The following is a 15,726-nucleotide window of genomic DNA, read 5'->3' as shown; positions in this document are numbered from 1 at the left end:
TTAATAGTCGACATAAGATGAAGCAAGTTGTGTTTTAAAAATGCATGGAAAAGGCATAAAGACAGGTGGCTATTTGGTGCTAATTCATGGACTCACAGCATCTCCAAACAGCCCCGATATGGACGATTCAACAGTTCATGCTCAGATATGAGGCTCATAATTAAGAGGATCGACATGTCCGTTCCCCCCGCTGCGCAAATGCGGAAACGTATTTTCTGTGCATTTTGGTGCCGTGAATCAACATGCCTGAAAGAACCTTCTCATAACAGAATAAGAAAGTTTTAATTTGCCAGATTTTATGGCAATATTTTGGTTACATAATTCTGGAGATGATGCTGGGCCATCAGAGCCATCAATAATCAGATCAATTCAGTGATTGGCAAATTCAAAGGATTTATTGACATCATCTTAAGTCCGTTCACAGCTGGTTCTGTCTGTCTGAGCACTGCAAACTTTTTAAGCTAAAGTCATTTTTTGTGTGCATTTTTTCTTGGATTTAGAAACAAAATGGTTTAGATTTGAAGTAAGAAAAAAAAAACTATTGCAATGTCTTATTTCAGGTGCATATTATCTATTTATCTTATTTTAAGATTAAAATTACTTTCCATTGGCAAATCATCTTCTTTACCAACTCAAATTAAGGGTAAATACAATTCATAAAAAAAATGTTACCTTGTAAATTTGAAGATGTTTTTTGCAGTGAATCACACTGAGGATCTATTAACTGATTTTTTTGTTGACTCTAGAGTGAGCAGGACTAATTCTGAGAAGTTTGATAAATTCAGCCCCTGGTTTCTGAACCTGCTGTTTGTTCTCATCGGATCACCATGAAAGTCTGCTCCCTGATCTCAGCGCGAGTCGGGCTGAAGAACAGCAGCTCTGTTCTATTCTGTTTATTTCTATAACTCCAATTCACATCACGTCATCTCAGGTTACGTTATAGCGACGATTCAATCGAATCATCCAGTCTGATTGGACCGAGGATGATCCACAGAAAGCCAGTTTCTGTTTGGCTTTCCTTTGTGCACTGAATGATTCTCTGCTGCTTTTAGTGGTTGAAGCACTTTGTGTGGTTTGCTTTGCCTAAAAGGTTTTATTTGATTGTTTTTAGAAAGGTCACTTTATTTAAAGGATCACAAAGATGATCCACCAAACATAGAAAGCAGCACTTTGAATAAAGGAATTTAGCTGTTTCAAGCTTTTGAAGCTGTACGATTGTGTTACGCTGATTGAAAACCCTTAAAATGAACACTCCTTTCCCATGTTTGTATTGAGAACACCCAAAATAACCAAGCCTGATTCCTCAGACATGTAAAACCTTTTCTGGTTCTGAACCAGAATCAGAACTACCAAACATCTGGATCTGCCATAATCCCACCTCACATCTGGGTTTGTAATCCAGAACCTTTGAGGCCGAGGAGTTCTTGGTTTGGTGTTTTTTTTTCTTTTTCGGTTGGTCTTAAAGACGTTCATGGACATTTTGAAAGAAAAGCTAAACTAGAATTCAGCTCAGTGCTTTGTTCCTGAAACGATAAGCTCAGTGAAGTCCAGCCCAAAGCAGCCGGAGGGCGGTGCTGCGGGGTTCTGGATGTTGGAGAACTTCATTTGGAAGACTCTTATTTAAACTTGAATTGTAAAATAAAAAAGTTGTCTGATTGTATTTTTCTGATTACAAACAGAATATCCAGGTAAATAAAAGATGGTTTTGTTCCCAGGTTGTTTGGTGTGTTTTTTATCAAACCCTGCGAACTGAAACTGATTTGGCAGAAACGGACCAGCTGCTTCAGACCTCATCAGCCGGACACTGATTGGCTTCCTTAGATTCTCTAGGTCCTTTTCTGGAGGTGAATTTTTGAACATCACTAGTTTATAGATGGTATCCAGAGCTGCACGCGGTAGAGCTAATCCTAAGAACGGGTACATCTTCTACCAGCTGAGCTTCTTGCAACAATTGGAGGTCAAGAAGAATTTTTGGAGGTACTTTACCCTGGAAGCGGTATCGGTTAGACGTTTTTTTATTGAAACTTTCTCATCCCTAAGCTTATGTTCCATTTGCGTGTTTTAATCTTTAAAATAGCAGAATTTAGTCAAAGCTTTATCTGCTGACATCATTTACATAGCCAAAAAGTTACTTTGAGAAAATCTTCATCAAATACTGTTTCACTTTTCTTCCTATGCTGGCTGAATCCCAAACAACTCCCTAACCACTGAGCCTTAAAGGAAAAGTCCAGTCAGCAAGGAATCATCAATGGATCATTATAACTAAAACAAACATGTTTGCGGTGAATTTAGCGTTAGTAAAATAATAAAAAAAATAAAAATTTTCGTCCCAAACACTGAGTCTGGGAGCGGCCATTTTTGCCCAAATATAGTAGCCCCTCCCTCCTGCCATCTTCCAGCAGTGACGTCACGGTGCGGTAAGCCTAGCGCCATTCTCCCCGCTTTACAAGCTAAATCAATGGGAACAATTATTGAAGATTTCCAGAGGACTTCACCATTGAAATTCACCAGAGCTATAGTGAAACTGACAATGTCCACGTGCATGGCAGCTGGATGTTGGAATACGTCGGGTAAAAGTGAAAAAAAAAAAAAAAACTTATTTATTGAACAATATTTAATAATTTCATACTTAAAGTACTTTCAGAAGTTGCTGTGGAAGGTGCCTTGATTGAAGGGGGGGTATGAATGAGAATGGGACAGCTTCTTCCTTATTAGCATAGCTATCACTGCCCCTAAATAGTTAGCATAGCTATCACTGCCCCTAAATAGTTAGCATGGCTATCACTGCCCCTACATAGTTAGCATTGCTATCACTGCCCCTGCATAGTTAGCATGGCTATCACTGCCCCTACATAGTTAGCATGGCTATCACTGCCCCTACATAGTTAGCATGGCTATCACTGCCCCTACGTAGTTAGCATGGCTATCACTGCCCCTACATAGTTAGCATTGCTATCACTGCCCCTACATAGTTAGCATGGCTATCACTGCCCCTACGTAGTTAGCATGGCTCTCACTGCCCCTACATAGTTATCATTGCTATCACTGCCCCTACATAGTTAGCATTGCTATCACTGCCCCTACATAGTTAGCATGGCTATCACTGCCCCTACATAGTTAGCATTGCTATCACTGCCCCTACATAGTTAGCATGGCTATCACTGCCCCTACATAGTTAGCATGGCTATCACTGCCCCTACATAGTTAGCATGGCTATCACTGCCCCTACATAATTAGCATGGCTATCACTGCCCCCTACATAGTTAGCATGGCTATCACTGCCCCTACATAGTTAGCATTGCTATCACTGCCCCTACATAGTTAGCATGGCTATCACTGCCCCTACATAGTTAGCATTGCTATCACTGCCCCTACATAGTTAGCATGGCTAGCACTGCCCCTACATAGTTAGCATGGCTATCACTGCCCCTACATAGTTAGCATGGCTATCACTGCCCCTACACAGTTAGCATGGCTAGCACTGCCTCTACATAGTTAGCATTGCTATCACAGCCCCTACAGAGTTAGCATGGCTAGCACTGCCCCTACATAGTTAACATGGCTAGCACTGACCCTACATAGTTAGCATGGCTATCACTGCCCCTATATAGTTAGCATGGATATCACTACCATGCCCCCTCAACTTGAGTACTGGGGACAGCCCTTAATATGGCTGACCCTCCGGAAGAACACGCAAATAGACGGTTAGTGCTCAGGGTTAGTATTTAGGCACGAGTTTGGGATTGGGTCTTTTACTGAAACAAAGCCACGTTCAGGCAGCTTCCACTTTTCCCTCTGAATCCTCCCTGGGTACTCCTCCCACCTTTGGGTCTGTCTGAGCCACACAAGGTCGACTTATCTCTGGTAAAATGTTTGCTATTGTTTCTAGGCTCTAATGGCCTTTACTTCTCAAAGTAATCAGACAGGAATTAGAATTGGAGAGAAGGGCGAAGGTCACCAGGCCAGGAATTGGACCTGTGACGTGGCATCAAGGACCAAAGTCTCTATGGGTCTGATGGAGGCTCCAAATTTGTGTTGTTTAACAGAAAAACGTTTCAAAGGTGTGAAAACGTGTTGACCGTGGCCTAAATGATGGAGAACAGCGTGGCTTCTTGAGAGGCTCGCCAGAACATCTATAGAACCAAACCACATTAGCCATGATTCTGCTCCGCCACTGAAGGCAACCTGAGACAGAAAGATTTCCTCTGATCATCATTTATCTGTTAGGGAAACAAAACTTATGTCTGCTGGATTGTAAAGACAGCTCTAAAGGACAGCTTGGAGGTCCTTCATCTTCACCGGATCAGACGAGTTCCATCTCAGATCCATGGGAGCATGGTCTCAGGTCTGCAGGACTTCTCCTCCTGGTCGTGGTCAGCAGCCCTTGGAAACCAGGATCTGCATCCAGGACTTCAGCACCTAATTCCTATTTGTGAAAAAATATACCAAATAATGTGAATGCTCCTGTATGATTTTTGATGATATATGTTGGAATTGGGTGCTATAGAAATAAACTGATTAGAATTAATGCAAAAGCAGAATCTGCACAATCTACAAGTGGAGCAAAGCCAGTGTAGGATCATTCTGCTCCTCTTTGGTGTCTAACAAGCGTTGTTTGCATCTGCACTGAATGCGTGCAGATCTCCAGCATAAGGAGCACATCTTATGCAGACAGCATCTACTGCCTAGCTCTAGGCTCCTCCCCTTTTGTTCCAGCTCACAGCATCATGAATCCTGCTCTGAAAAACAGCCAAAAATTCTGCATTCAATTCAATTTAGTTTATTTCTACTGCACCAATTCACAACACATCATCTCTAAGCACGTTACAGAGACAATTCAACCAGATCATCCAGTCAGATCGATTCAAAGTTTTCTATATAAGGAAAATCAGCAGATTGCATCGACTCTTTGACTCCTCAGCAATCTGACTGGATGATCTGGTGAACTGTGAAGTGCCTTGAGATGACGTGTGTTGAAAATTGGAGCTATAGAAATAAACTGAATGGAAATAAACTTTTTCTGAAGCTGTGCAGCTTTGCTGCCCAGATCATCTTTTTCCTTAGATCTAATCCAGATATTTTTTAAATGATAAATGGGAAATCGCTCATCATCTGGGGAGGCAGCTGCCTGACAATGCCTGGAGGTTTTCTAACGGGGCCTGGAGGAACCCTGTGGCCGGTGCCAGGTCACCGAGGCTCGGTCTGATCAGCAGCCTCTGACCTAAAAGCCTCTCTTGAAATGATCGAAAGGTTTTTGCTCCTTATGTGGAGCAGGAGGAAGGAGGCCAGCCATGGGCGTAGGTTTGCATCGGGACCATGGGGACATGTCCCTACCAACAATTAGATGCGATTAACATGTTTATAATTTACAATACAGCTTTGTTGCAGCAGTTTAGGGCATGGAGAATATTGACAGATGAAAACATTTTGTTTATATATATATACATATATATATATATATATATATATATATATATATATATATATATATATATATATATATATATATATATATATATATATATATATATATTACAATGTTGGTATAATTCCTACTCTAAGTTGGTCACTCTGTGAGCTAAAGACATGTTTTACCGTCTATATACTGCAGGTAACGATTAATCGACATTTCAATAATCGATTAATCCGATGAATTGTTCAAAATACATGATGTGGGTTAAATAGAGTAGCTACAGAAGAGGATTAGGGCCACTGGGAAAAAAAAAAAAGTTAACTGATTTTTAAATTTTATTTCAGTTTAACATGGGCAAAAAAAATCAGAATTCTGAGAAAAAAGGTGAATTCATTTGATGAATTTACTGACTGACTGCTTTAATTGCGCTGATAGATCAGCAAAGACGGATGCAGACTTCCTCTGACCACATGGGGGCAGCATTGCAGCGTTAGGAGCAGCTCTCTCTTTCAGCTGCAGCCTTCAGGTGAGTCCAGACTTACCTGGAGCTGCTGTCTGAATGGCGGGAAGCCTCCAGAGCTCCGGGTCTGCTCAGCTTCCAGAGGAGGAGCCGCAGCTCGGGTTAAAGCACAGAAAGCTCCGCTGCTGCAGTCAGAGGTCAGCGTGGGAACAGCTGGCGCACCACGTGGAAGTTGTCATGCCTGCGTAAATGCGCGCTGGAGGAGGAGGAGGAGGGAGCGACAGAGGAGAGGAACTGTTGATGTCTTTTCCGAACTGTGAGCGAACAGCGGCGGGATTTCCACCTGTTTTCCCCTGGAAACGATCCGCCTTCTGATCCCAGAAGCACCACTGCCTCCCGATGCAGGTAAGAGTCTCCTTAGGGCTGAACTTTGAGCGCGTCTGCACTGATCTCCTGCTGGAGGGAGACTTGGTTCGGTTTAGTCCGCATGTAGGGAATGGATCAGAGCTTCATGTTGGCGCAAAGCAGCAGAGGTGATGATGGATGAACAGAATAATTCACCTCCATCATACAGCTGGGAGGAGGATGCCTCATCCTTCTACACCCTCACTGCTGCATCCTGATCTCAAAAGTGTGGTGGGAATTTGAAAACTCTCCAGTTATTTGATCTCAGTATAAATCAGCTGTTCTGTGGAGAAAATCCCTAATGAGGCAAAATAGAGACCCAGGAGGGAGGTCAGGGGGAGACCAGGGAGGTCAGGGGGAGACCAGGGAGGTCAGGGGGAGCAACATGGAGAACAGAGCTGGGTTTGGAAACTGGAACTGGGAACCAGTGTTTGACCAAATTGGGGCCCCGAGCCAAATGTTGTTTGAAATTATGATTAAGGATCAATTTGATTGATATCAAATTTTATATTTGAGGTTATGTCCCTTATATGCATCCATCAGTTACACTAATTTCAACCAATGTTTCTTGCTTATATCAAAATTTTATGTTACTGGTGCCTGGTGAACCCGAATCTGTAAGTTTTGGAACATTTGAGGAAAGTTTCTGTTGTAAGATAAGGGCATAGCAAAGCCATCCCCAATCAGGGCATACAATTTCTAATATTTTTAGTAAAAGGCATACGATGTATGCCTGTATGCAAGGGCGTAGGTTTGATCTCAACTTTGGTAGGGACACTATTGGTCTTAAGTAGAATTGGTCAGATGTAATTGGTCCTACGCATTATGCATGCTCCTGTTTTTTTTATGCTTGACGTGAGCATCAGAGCTCATTTCGTTTAAGGAGAAAACAGCATTTTTTGCTACTTTTATACAAACTTTATGACTACACACACAAGATACTGTTTATCAATGTTTTAAGCATTAGTGGCTCGGAATAATGTAAAATTGGGACAAACTTACACTTTGAAAAGGATTACATACCAAATATAATCTAAATATGTCTGTTATATGCAGAGGTAAACAGAGGTTAAACCCACTCTTATTTTTTTTTATCTGATATGCTGATATTCTCTGTATTGTAAAACAAAGCAAAATAACATATAAGGGACTGCAAATAGAGTTATTGTATTAACATGGGTGTGGGAACTATAAAAAGAACTGACACTGAGCATTTAAAATATTGTCTTCAATATAAAAGTAGTGAGAAAAGAAGGGACTGCTGCAACAACGCTGTATTGCAAATTATAAACACCTTATTCACATAGAATTATTGGTAGGGACTAGGGGTGTAAATCAAACCCATCATGGCGATTCGATTCAGTATCGATTTCCTGACCCAACGATTCGATTATTTTCGATACTCAAGAATACACCACGATACGATTCGATACGGTTCGATTAATTGGTTCATTTTAAAAACATTTTTTTTACACCTTACAGACTAGACAATGTTTCAAATTTGAAAAAAAAACAATGAAAGCTGTAATATCGTTATGCATTTTTTTTTTATAGAAACAACAGCAAATAACTGAAGTAGAAAAGTTGCACTGCACCTATTCCTATTAAAACCTCATTCACTGAAAAATAATAATACCCCTGCGTTATAGATTCTGAAGGCTTTGCATCAAAAAATGCTGCACATAATCAGAGCAATGAGTGCAATGCAATACCTCGGCTCCAGACGTCCCGCCCCCCCCACAGACGCTCCGCCGCTCCTCTCCCAAATTGTAGCTGACCGCAGACAGTGCCACAGACAGGAGGCTTGTTTGGTTTTTATGACAGAAATTGCGGAAAACAACTCGTGAAGTTTGACCCGCTAGAAGAGCGAGGTGCGCGAGAACGCTGGGAGCCTTTTTCCACCTGGATCTCTCTTTTTGGCCCTCATGTCCCTCCGTCGTCGGACTAAACTCGCCCCCACTTCCTCGCCGTCTCGGCCGTATCTAGACCCACAGCGTGTAGCGCAGACCACGCTTTAATATTGAGCATAAATCAAAAACGTCTGCATCAAGCTCACTGCAACACACTGCTGTAAGAGTATAATCAGGAAGCGAGGTAGGAGGGCAAAAAAGTTTTAGCGCCACCGCAGCACGGGAGGGAGAATTACGTCCAGGAGCAAATGGATAAAAATAGACAGGAGGAAAAAAAACCATGAATCGATTCTCTTGCGAACGTGTCGATGCATCGGAGCATCGGATGTTGGATCGATGCATCAATACAAAACGATTATTATTTACACCCCTAGTAGGGACAAGTAGGTCGGTCCAAAATTTTGGTAGGGACATGTCCCTATGGTCCCTATGCAAACCTACGCCCATGCCTGTACGCATTGCTAGCTAAAAGCCTGGTCAGAAGTTAGTCTCTATGGATGGATTTAAAGCTGATCAGCAGTGGAAGTAGCTGGATGATAAAGCAGATGATGCAGGAAAGGAGACAGAGGAAAAGAGATAAAATATTCATCAGCTGACCTGAGAAATTCTCAGGTCAGCTGACCTGTTAGGGTGCGACCTTTGCAGTTTCTTGGGTCGCTGAATCTGCCCAAATACTTATTAACTCCAACATTTCGTTGTCCCTCCACTGTAACCTCCATCTACGCTGTCAGCCATGTTTGTCTGCATTGGTTTTGTTCCACGCTGTCAGTACAGAGTGACATCATCGTTGCATGAATTCTGATATGGGTCACTTGGCTGTTCTGACCTGTTTCGGGTTTGAAACCAGATGTGAAGGTGGCCCAGATCGGATTGGAAAAAGTCCGATTCCATGGCCTGCTCACACAGTCAGGAAAGAATGTCACCCGAGTCACTTCAGGGCAAAGCACTCGGATTTGGGCCACATTGGTCTGCAGTGCGAACTTTGCCTTAGAAGATTTGATGAAACCTTTAAGGGCTGACTATCAACTTGTTGTGTTAAGCTGGAATTTCTAGGAGTAGAAGTATGAAAAAGATCTAAATGACAGCATAAAGTGTGTGAAATAAACAAAAGGATGGTTCGGCACTGAAATCAGACCCGGACATTAATGCCGTAAATCCTGTAGAGTAGCAGCATGCAGAGAGGAAGAGTGCTTTAAATCCTCAGTAGCGGTAGAAATAAACTCTCAGACTTTTAACCATAAAAACATGAAACAGAGCGGAGACAGATCCGTTAGTAGACCTCCATCTGTCCGCTCTGCTCCGTCAGCAGACCTGCGGGTCGGGTCGCTTTCCGGGGTTTGAGCCGAAAGGTTTCTTCCGGTTCTGCTTCTTAATTGAATCCAAAGCTTTTTCTCATATCCAGAGAGAAACATCCAGCTGTTTGATGACGCTGATCTGTTCTAGAACATCTGTAATCTGCTGGCCAACAGCTGGACCTGCACTGCAGAACCTGAAGATAATTCTGTCCTTAGTCTCTATTCCTCCTCCTCATTGCTTCTGACTGCTCCTCCAATCAGGCGCTTTCCTCTGCTAATTCGCCCAGTTAATCTGCAGCTCTGTGCTGGCCCCTGAAAATGGCCCCTGATGATGGACCCTGGTGATAGCTCTTGAAAATGGCCCTTGGTGATTGCCTCTGGTGATTTCCCCTGTGATGGCCCCTGAAAATGGCCCTTGATGATGGCCACTGTAATGGCCGCTGAAGATGGCCCCTGTAATGGCCCCTAGAAATGGCCCCTGATGATGGCCCCTGTGATGGCTGCTGAAGATGGCCCCTGTAATGGACCCTAAAAATGGCCCCTGATGATGGCCCCAGTGATGGTCACCCTTAAGATGGACCCTGTGATGGCTGCTGGTGTTGTCCCCTGGTGATGATCCCCATTAAAGGCCCCTGGCGAAGGTCACTGGTGATGGCCCCATGCAATGGCCCCTGGCAATATATACTGTGATGGCCCCTGGTGATTGTCCCTGATGATGGCCTGCTGTGATTTCCCCTTTGATGGCCCCTGAAGATGGCCCCTGTGATGGCTACTGGTGTTGTCTCCTGCTGATGGCTTCCAGTAAAGGCCCCTGGCAATTTTTTCTGGCGATGGCCCCTGTTGATTGCCCCAGGTGATGGCCTTTAGTAATGGCCCCTGGCAATGGTGATGGCCCCTGGCAATGGTGATTGCCCCTGGTGATGGCCTTTAGTAATGGCCCCTGGCAATGGTGATGGCCCCTGGTGATGGCCTTTAGTAATGGCCCCTGGCAATGGTGATGGCCCCTGGTGATGGTTGCTGCTGATGACCCCTGGTGATGGCTTGTAGTGATGGCTCCTGGTGATGGCCCCTTGTGATTAGAGTTAGACAAATTGGTGAAGAGGAAGCATCTATAGATGGAGGAGGCATCTATAGATCTACAGATGCTTCCTCCATCTATAGATCTATAGATGCCTCCTCCATCTATAGATGCTTCCTCCATCTATAGATCTATAGATGCGCTTCCTCCATTTGTAGATCTATAGATGCGCTTCCTCCATTTGTAGATCTATAGATGCCTCCTCCATCTATAGATGCTTCCTCCATCTATAGATCTATAGATGGAGGAAGCATCTATAGATGGAGGAAGCATCTATAGATCTACAGATGCTTCCTCCATCTATAGATCTATAGATGCCTCCTCCATCTATAGATGCTTCCTCCATCTATAGATCTATAGATGCGCTTCCTCCATTTGTAGATCTATAGATGCGCTTCCTCCATTTGTAGATCTATAGATGCCTCCTCCATCTATAGATGCTTCCTCCATCTATAGATCTATAGATGGAGGAAGCATCTATAGATGGAGGAAGCATCTATAGATCTACAGATGGAGGAAGCATCTATAGATCTATAGATGGAGGAAGCATCTATAGATCTACAGATGGAGGAGGCATCTATAGATCCACAGATGCTTCCTCCATCTATAGATCTATAGATGCCTCCTCCATCTATAGATGCTTCCTCCATCTATAGATCTATAGATGCGCTTCCTCCATTTGTAGATCTATAGATGCGCTTCCTCCATTTGTAGATCTATAGATGCCTCCTCCATCTATAGATGCTTCCTCCATCTATAGATCTATAGATGGAGGAAGCATCTATAGATCTACAGATGGAGGAAGCATCTATAGATCTACAGATGCTTCCTCCATCTATAGATGCTTCCTCCATCTACAGCTCTATAGATGGAGGTAGCATCTATAGATCTATAGATGTAGGTAGCATCTATAGATAGCTTAGCCGGTGTAGATGTCCTACGCTGTTAGGAGTCAGTGAACACAGCATCGTTCCTCTCTGTGCTAATCTCATACCTGTGTGCGTTCAGAGCTCAGCTCTTTGGAGGCAGTAACCCTGACTGAGAGGGATTAAAATGGCTTCTTCTAGACACATTTGGACATGGGAAGGTCTAATCCTGGGGGATCGGGCAGAGTAGTGGAGGAAGAAAATAAAGCGGGGCGGTGCGTGACGACAGGAAAGCAGCGTTTATACACTTACAGCCAACGGCAGGAAAATGAGTCTGTTTCATCTGAAAGTGCTTGAAATGTTTCTAAGACTGAAACAGTTCATCAGATTATTCAGTTATTAAAATAATCATCAACTAATTCAGTAATTAATTAACTGGAGTATAGATAAAAGTCTTGTTTAAGGAACCTTTGACTGTCTGATTATTAATTGATAAAATAAACTAATGATTAATGGATTTGCAAAATAATGGTTTAGTTGCAACCGTAAATTTTTCAGAGCAGCTATGTTCAGATCACCTTCTGCAGTTTCACTTATTCAAAGACGGAAACAATCAGCCCCATTAATCATCCATAATTAAACTTTACACAAACCGTAAACCTTTTGCATTTAAGTACCAGTTAAACACCTTCTCAGTCTGTAAATGTTTTATCTATATATGTAGATTTTTGTCATGTTTTAGTCATTTATAAAAGTTTTGTGCGATACCTCAGACATTTTTTTACTGAGCTCATTAAAAGGTTTCCATTAAAATAAATGATCCTCTGCTTTTTCTCATAGTAGCTTCATCTGGTCTGTTCCTGTTTGGCTGTGACTCCATCCTGGAGAGAAATATCAGCTGTGCTGCTGCCATCAACACCTTTGTTTCTAGATGTTGGAGCTTGGTCTGTTTTCCAGTGTGGTCCTGTTTCTCTGACTGTAACTAACTGGATGTGCTCTCTTCATCCTCTGACATGGGAGCTGGCTCGGAGCTCGTCTGCCTGGCTGTGTGTTTCCTGGACGGGGCCGCCTGTGGAGCTGGTTGACAGTTGCCTTTTGTATCTATGCTTCTTTTTCTATGTCTGCTTCTGTCTCCTTGAACCCTCAGCAGATGGCCACTCACACTGAGCCTGGTTCTGCTGGAGGTTTCTTCCTGTTCAAAGGGAGTTTTTCCTCTCCACTGTCGCTACATGCGTGTTTGGTGTGAGTGATTGCTGAAGAATCAACAAAAATTTGCAAGCAATAACTGTGGCTGCAGGCGGAGCATCCAGTCAACGACTGGAAGCAATCAACTGGTTTTCCTGGACAGAAACTTTAACCAATCTGACATGATCTTTTCTGTAAACAACATTGAGAGAACGTGTAAATCGGCACTATATAAATAGACTGAATTGAATTAAAAGTCAATTTAAGGACAATGTTGCGTCCTTTATGGGCCGTTCTACAGAATTGGTGCAAAATCAGAGTTGGAAACCTTAAATCAACTTTTCTTTATTTTGTTGTTTTCATACATTCATAGAATATTTTTCTTATCCCAGAAAGTGTCACTGCTGGCAGTGAGATATCGCATGACATAAAAACTTATTTTGATCTATAAAATTTTCGTCAACAGCTGCATCAACCAGACAAAAGTATTTGCCTTCATCTGAGCCCCTGAAGACTCAGTTGAGGGTTTTTATTTTTGATGGAAATCTAAAGTTTGTGGGGTGATTTACTTGCTTATGTTTAAAGGAAGGGGAGCATCAAACAACAGAGGGAGGAGTTTCCATTTCGTCCCAGTTTTCAGCCATAAAACCAAATAGAATATAAGTAGTGAGTGAGGTAGCGATGTCTCCTAAACTTTTTAAAATTTTCTTCAAAATGATGAGATCTAGCTGCTCACCAAGCATTCAGAACATCAGATGATAAAGGAAGCAGTACTGATGAAAATAAATAGAGCTGTGGCTTAAATCAGCCTTAGTCTAATGCTACGTTCAGACCGCACGCCGCTGAAGCAGCAATAGCAGCTAGTTCACATGCATCTAGTTGACGCGCATCAAGGCGCATCAAAACGTCCCCCAGCAGCGTGTTTTGAGCAGCAGGAGCAGCACCTCTCCAGCGTCTGAGCATCTGAGGCGTGTGGCACGCTGCAAAAGCAGCTGCTGGAGTTGGAAAAATGTAACTTTAGCTGCTGGATGCGCAACATCAACCAATCAGAGAAGCTGATCTGGGAGCTGGCAGGGAGACAGACGCAGCGCTGCTGATGCAGAGCGCTATGATCACTCCTCTGAAACAGTTTAATAACGCCTAAATTAACTTAAAATGCTGAAACCTGCCGGCAAAATATGTCGATTTTATTATCCTGGTTCCTGCAGTTTTGGTCCTGTACATGAGAAACGCCTTCCAGCTGCTGCGAACAGTAACAGAAAACCGCGAAGAGGCGACCGGGCCCGAGGCTGCTGCTGCTGGGGATTCCCAGTGACAGACTGTATGTGGGGGTCTGAGCAGCGAAAATAATCTTTGAAGGCAGGATGGTAATCTGGATGGACTGTCTGCACAGATTAAGTTTTGTGCCATTGTTCCAGGCAAAGAAAGGATCGGGTAGCTCCGCCCATCACGCATCAGACCCACTTTACGTCCGTGCAGCCAGAGCCGCTAAGATGCTTCAGCCGCGTGTCAGAACTAAACTGATACAACATCAAAAATGAAGCAGCACGCTCGTTTTTGCTGCTCCTGCTGCTTGTGGTCTGAACATAACATCAATTCAACATTTCATTTCATTAGTGATAAGAAAATGAGGCCAAGATTTTTTATATACAATTTTCAAGATTTATAAATAATATATGAGATCTATTTACTCTTGCAACGGGGACCTGGGCAGAGATCTGCCTAGGTCCCCGTTGCACATCCATAGTGATACACAGTTGTGATCCCTGACCTTCATCTATCCTTATTGAGCTGAAGATTTTCTCTGTTGGCAGCGCAGTTTAGCCTGATCATGCATTCAAATCAACAAGCTTCACATCAGCAACAGCTGGATGAAATTTTAATTTACAGATTCTCTGCAGTGCATTCGTGCAGCTCAGGCTAACGGCTCTGTGTGCAACACTAACTGCCTGGTTGTTTGGTGGCCCTTATTGTTTATGTTGCTTCATTAATGGGGGTCTAACCTGGCGGTGCTGCTGGGCTTATGCCTGCAGGGATGTGCTGCATGGCAGTCATCTTCCCAGGGGTGCAGTAAGAACAACCTGCAGGTGAAACCAACCAGTTTTTACCTCAGGAAGTTGTGAGGTGTTTAGATTTTAGCATCTCAGAACCACAGAGGATAACTGCACACAAGCCATGTGAGCGCTCTGACTCCGCATGCTAATGAGGGAAAAAAAAGCCTCAGAATCAGACGGACTTGGTCCCAAGGTGCAGGTCAAAGTCTGCTGAACAAACATTCCTACATTTGACCAAAGTATCCAGTATCCATCTGCTGGAAAGTCAGTTTTAAATGTGTATTTGAGACAAACTGCCCTCCAAATGCCTTCAAATGTTATCTAATTTGTTTTTCATATTCGACTATATTTGCCCTTTTAGAGGATACAAAATTTAAAAAAAAGCATCACATTACAGTTTAAACGTCTCCTGAATCAGTCTGGGCCATCAGAAAGTGAGGCTGTGCTTCTCTTCAATGGTCAGAGTCCACTAAAGCTCAGTTTGCCTGCTGCTGTAATCATGAAGAAGAGAGCTCATGCAGGAGTTAAGGTTGTTAATTCTATTCAGTTTATTTCTATAGATCCAATTCACTTCACGTCATCTCAAGGCACTTTCCAGTTCACCAGATCATCCATTCAGATTGATTCAAATGTTTCTGTCTAAGGAAAACCAGCTGATTGCATCGACTCAAGGCAATCCTTCACACTAAGCATGCTTGTAGCGACAGTGGAGAGGAAAAAACCTCTTTTAACAGGAAGGGTTCAAGGAGACAGAAGCAGACATAGAGAAAGAAGCACAGCACAGCTGATATTTCACAGCCAAACAGGAACAGACCAGATGAAGCTACTATGAGAAAAAGCAGAGAGAGCAGAACGTTAGAGATTGAACTAATAGATTCTGCAGAGTGGGAGAATAGATTCCTGCTCATCTTCCTATCATGGTCGCCTCTTTCTGGCCGTGGAGACTCTTATGGTGCATTCAGACCGAGCGTAGTGTCCGCTGTGATTTCTGTGAGCCCTGCAGGAAGTTCTGATATAAAGTTATTGCAGAACATCACATATCATTCCTGTGCCGGGATTG

Source organism: Cyprinodon tularosa, unplaced genomic scaffold (genome assembly GCF_016077235.1).
Source record: "Cyprinodon tularosa strain WSP-4 unplaced genomic scaffold, ASM1607723v1 ctg280, whole genome shotgun sequence".
In the NCBI taxonomy this organism is placed as follows: Eukaryota; Metazoa; Chordata; class Actinopteri; order Cyprinodontiformes; family Cyprinodontidae; genus Cyprinodon; species Cyprinodon tularosa.
Note: the sequence above shows the minus strand (reverse complement) of the source record.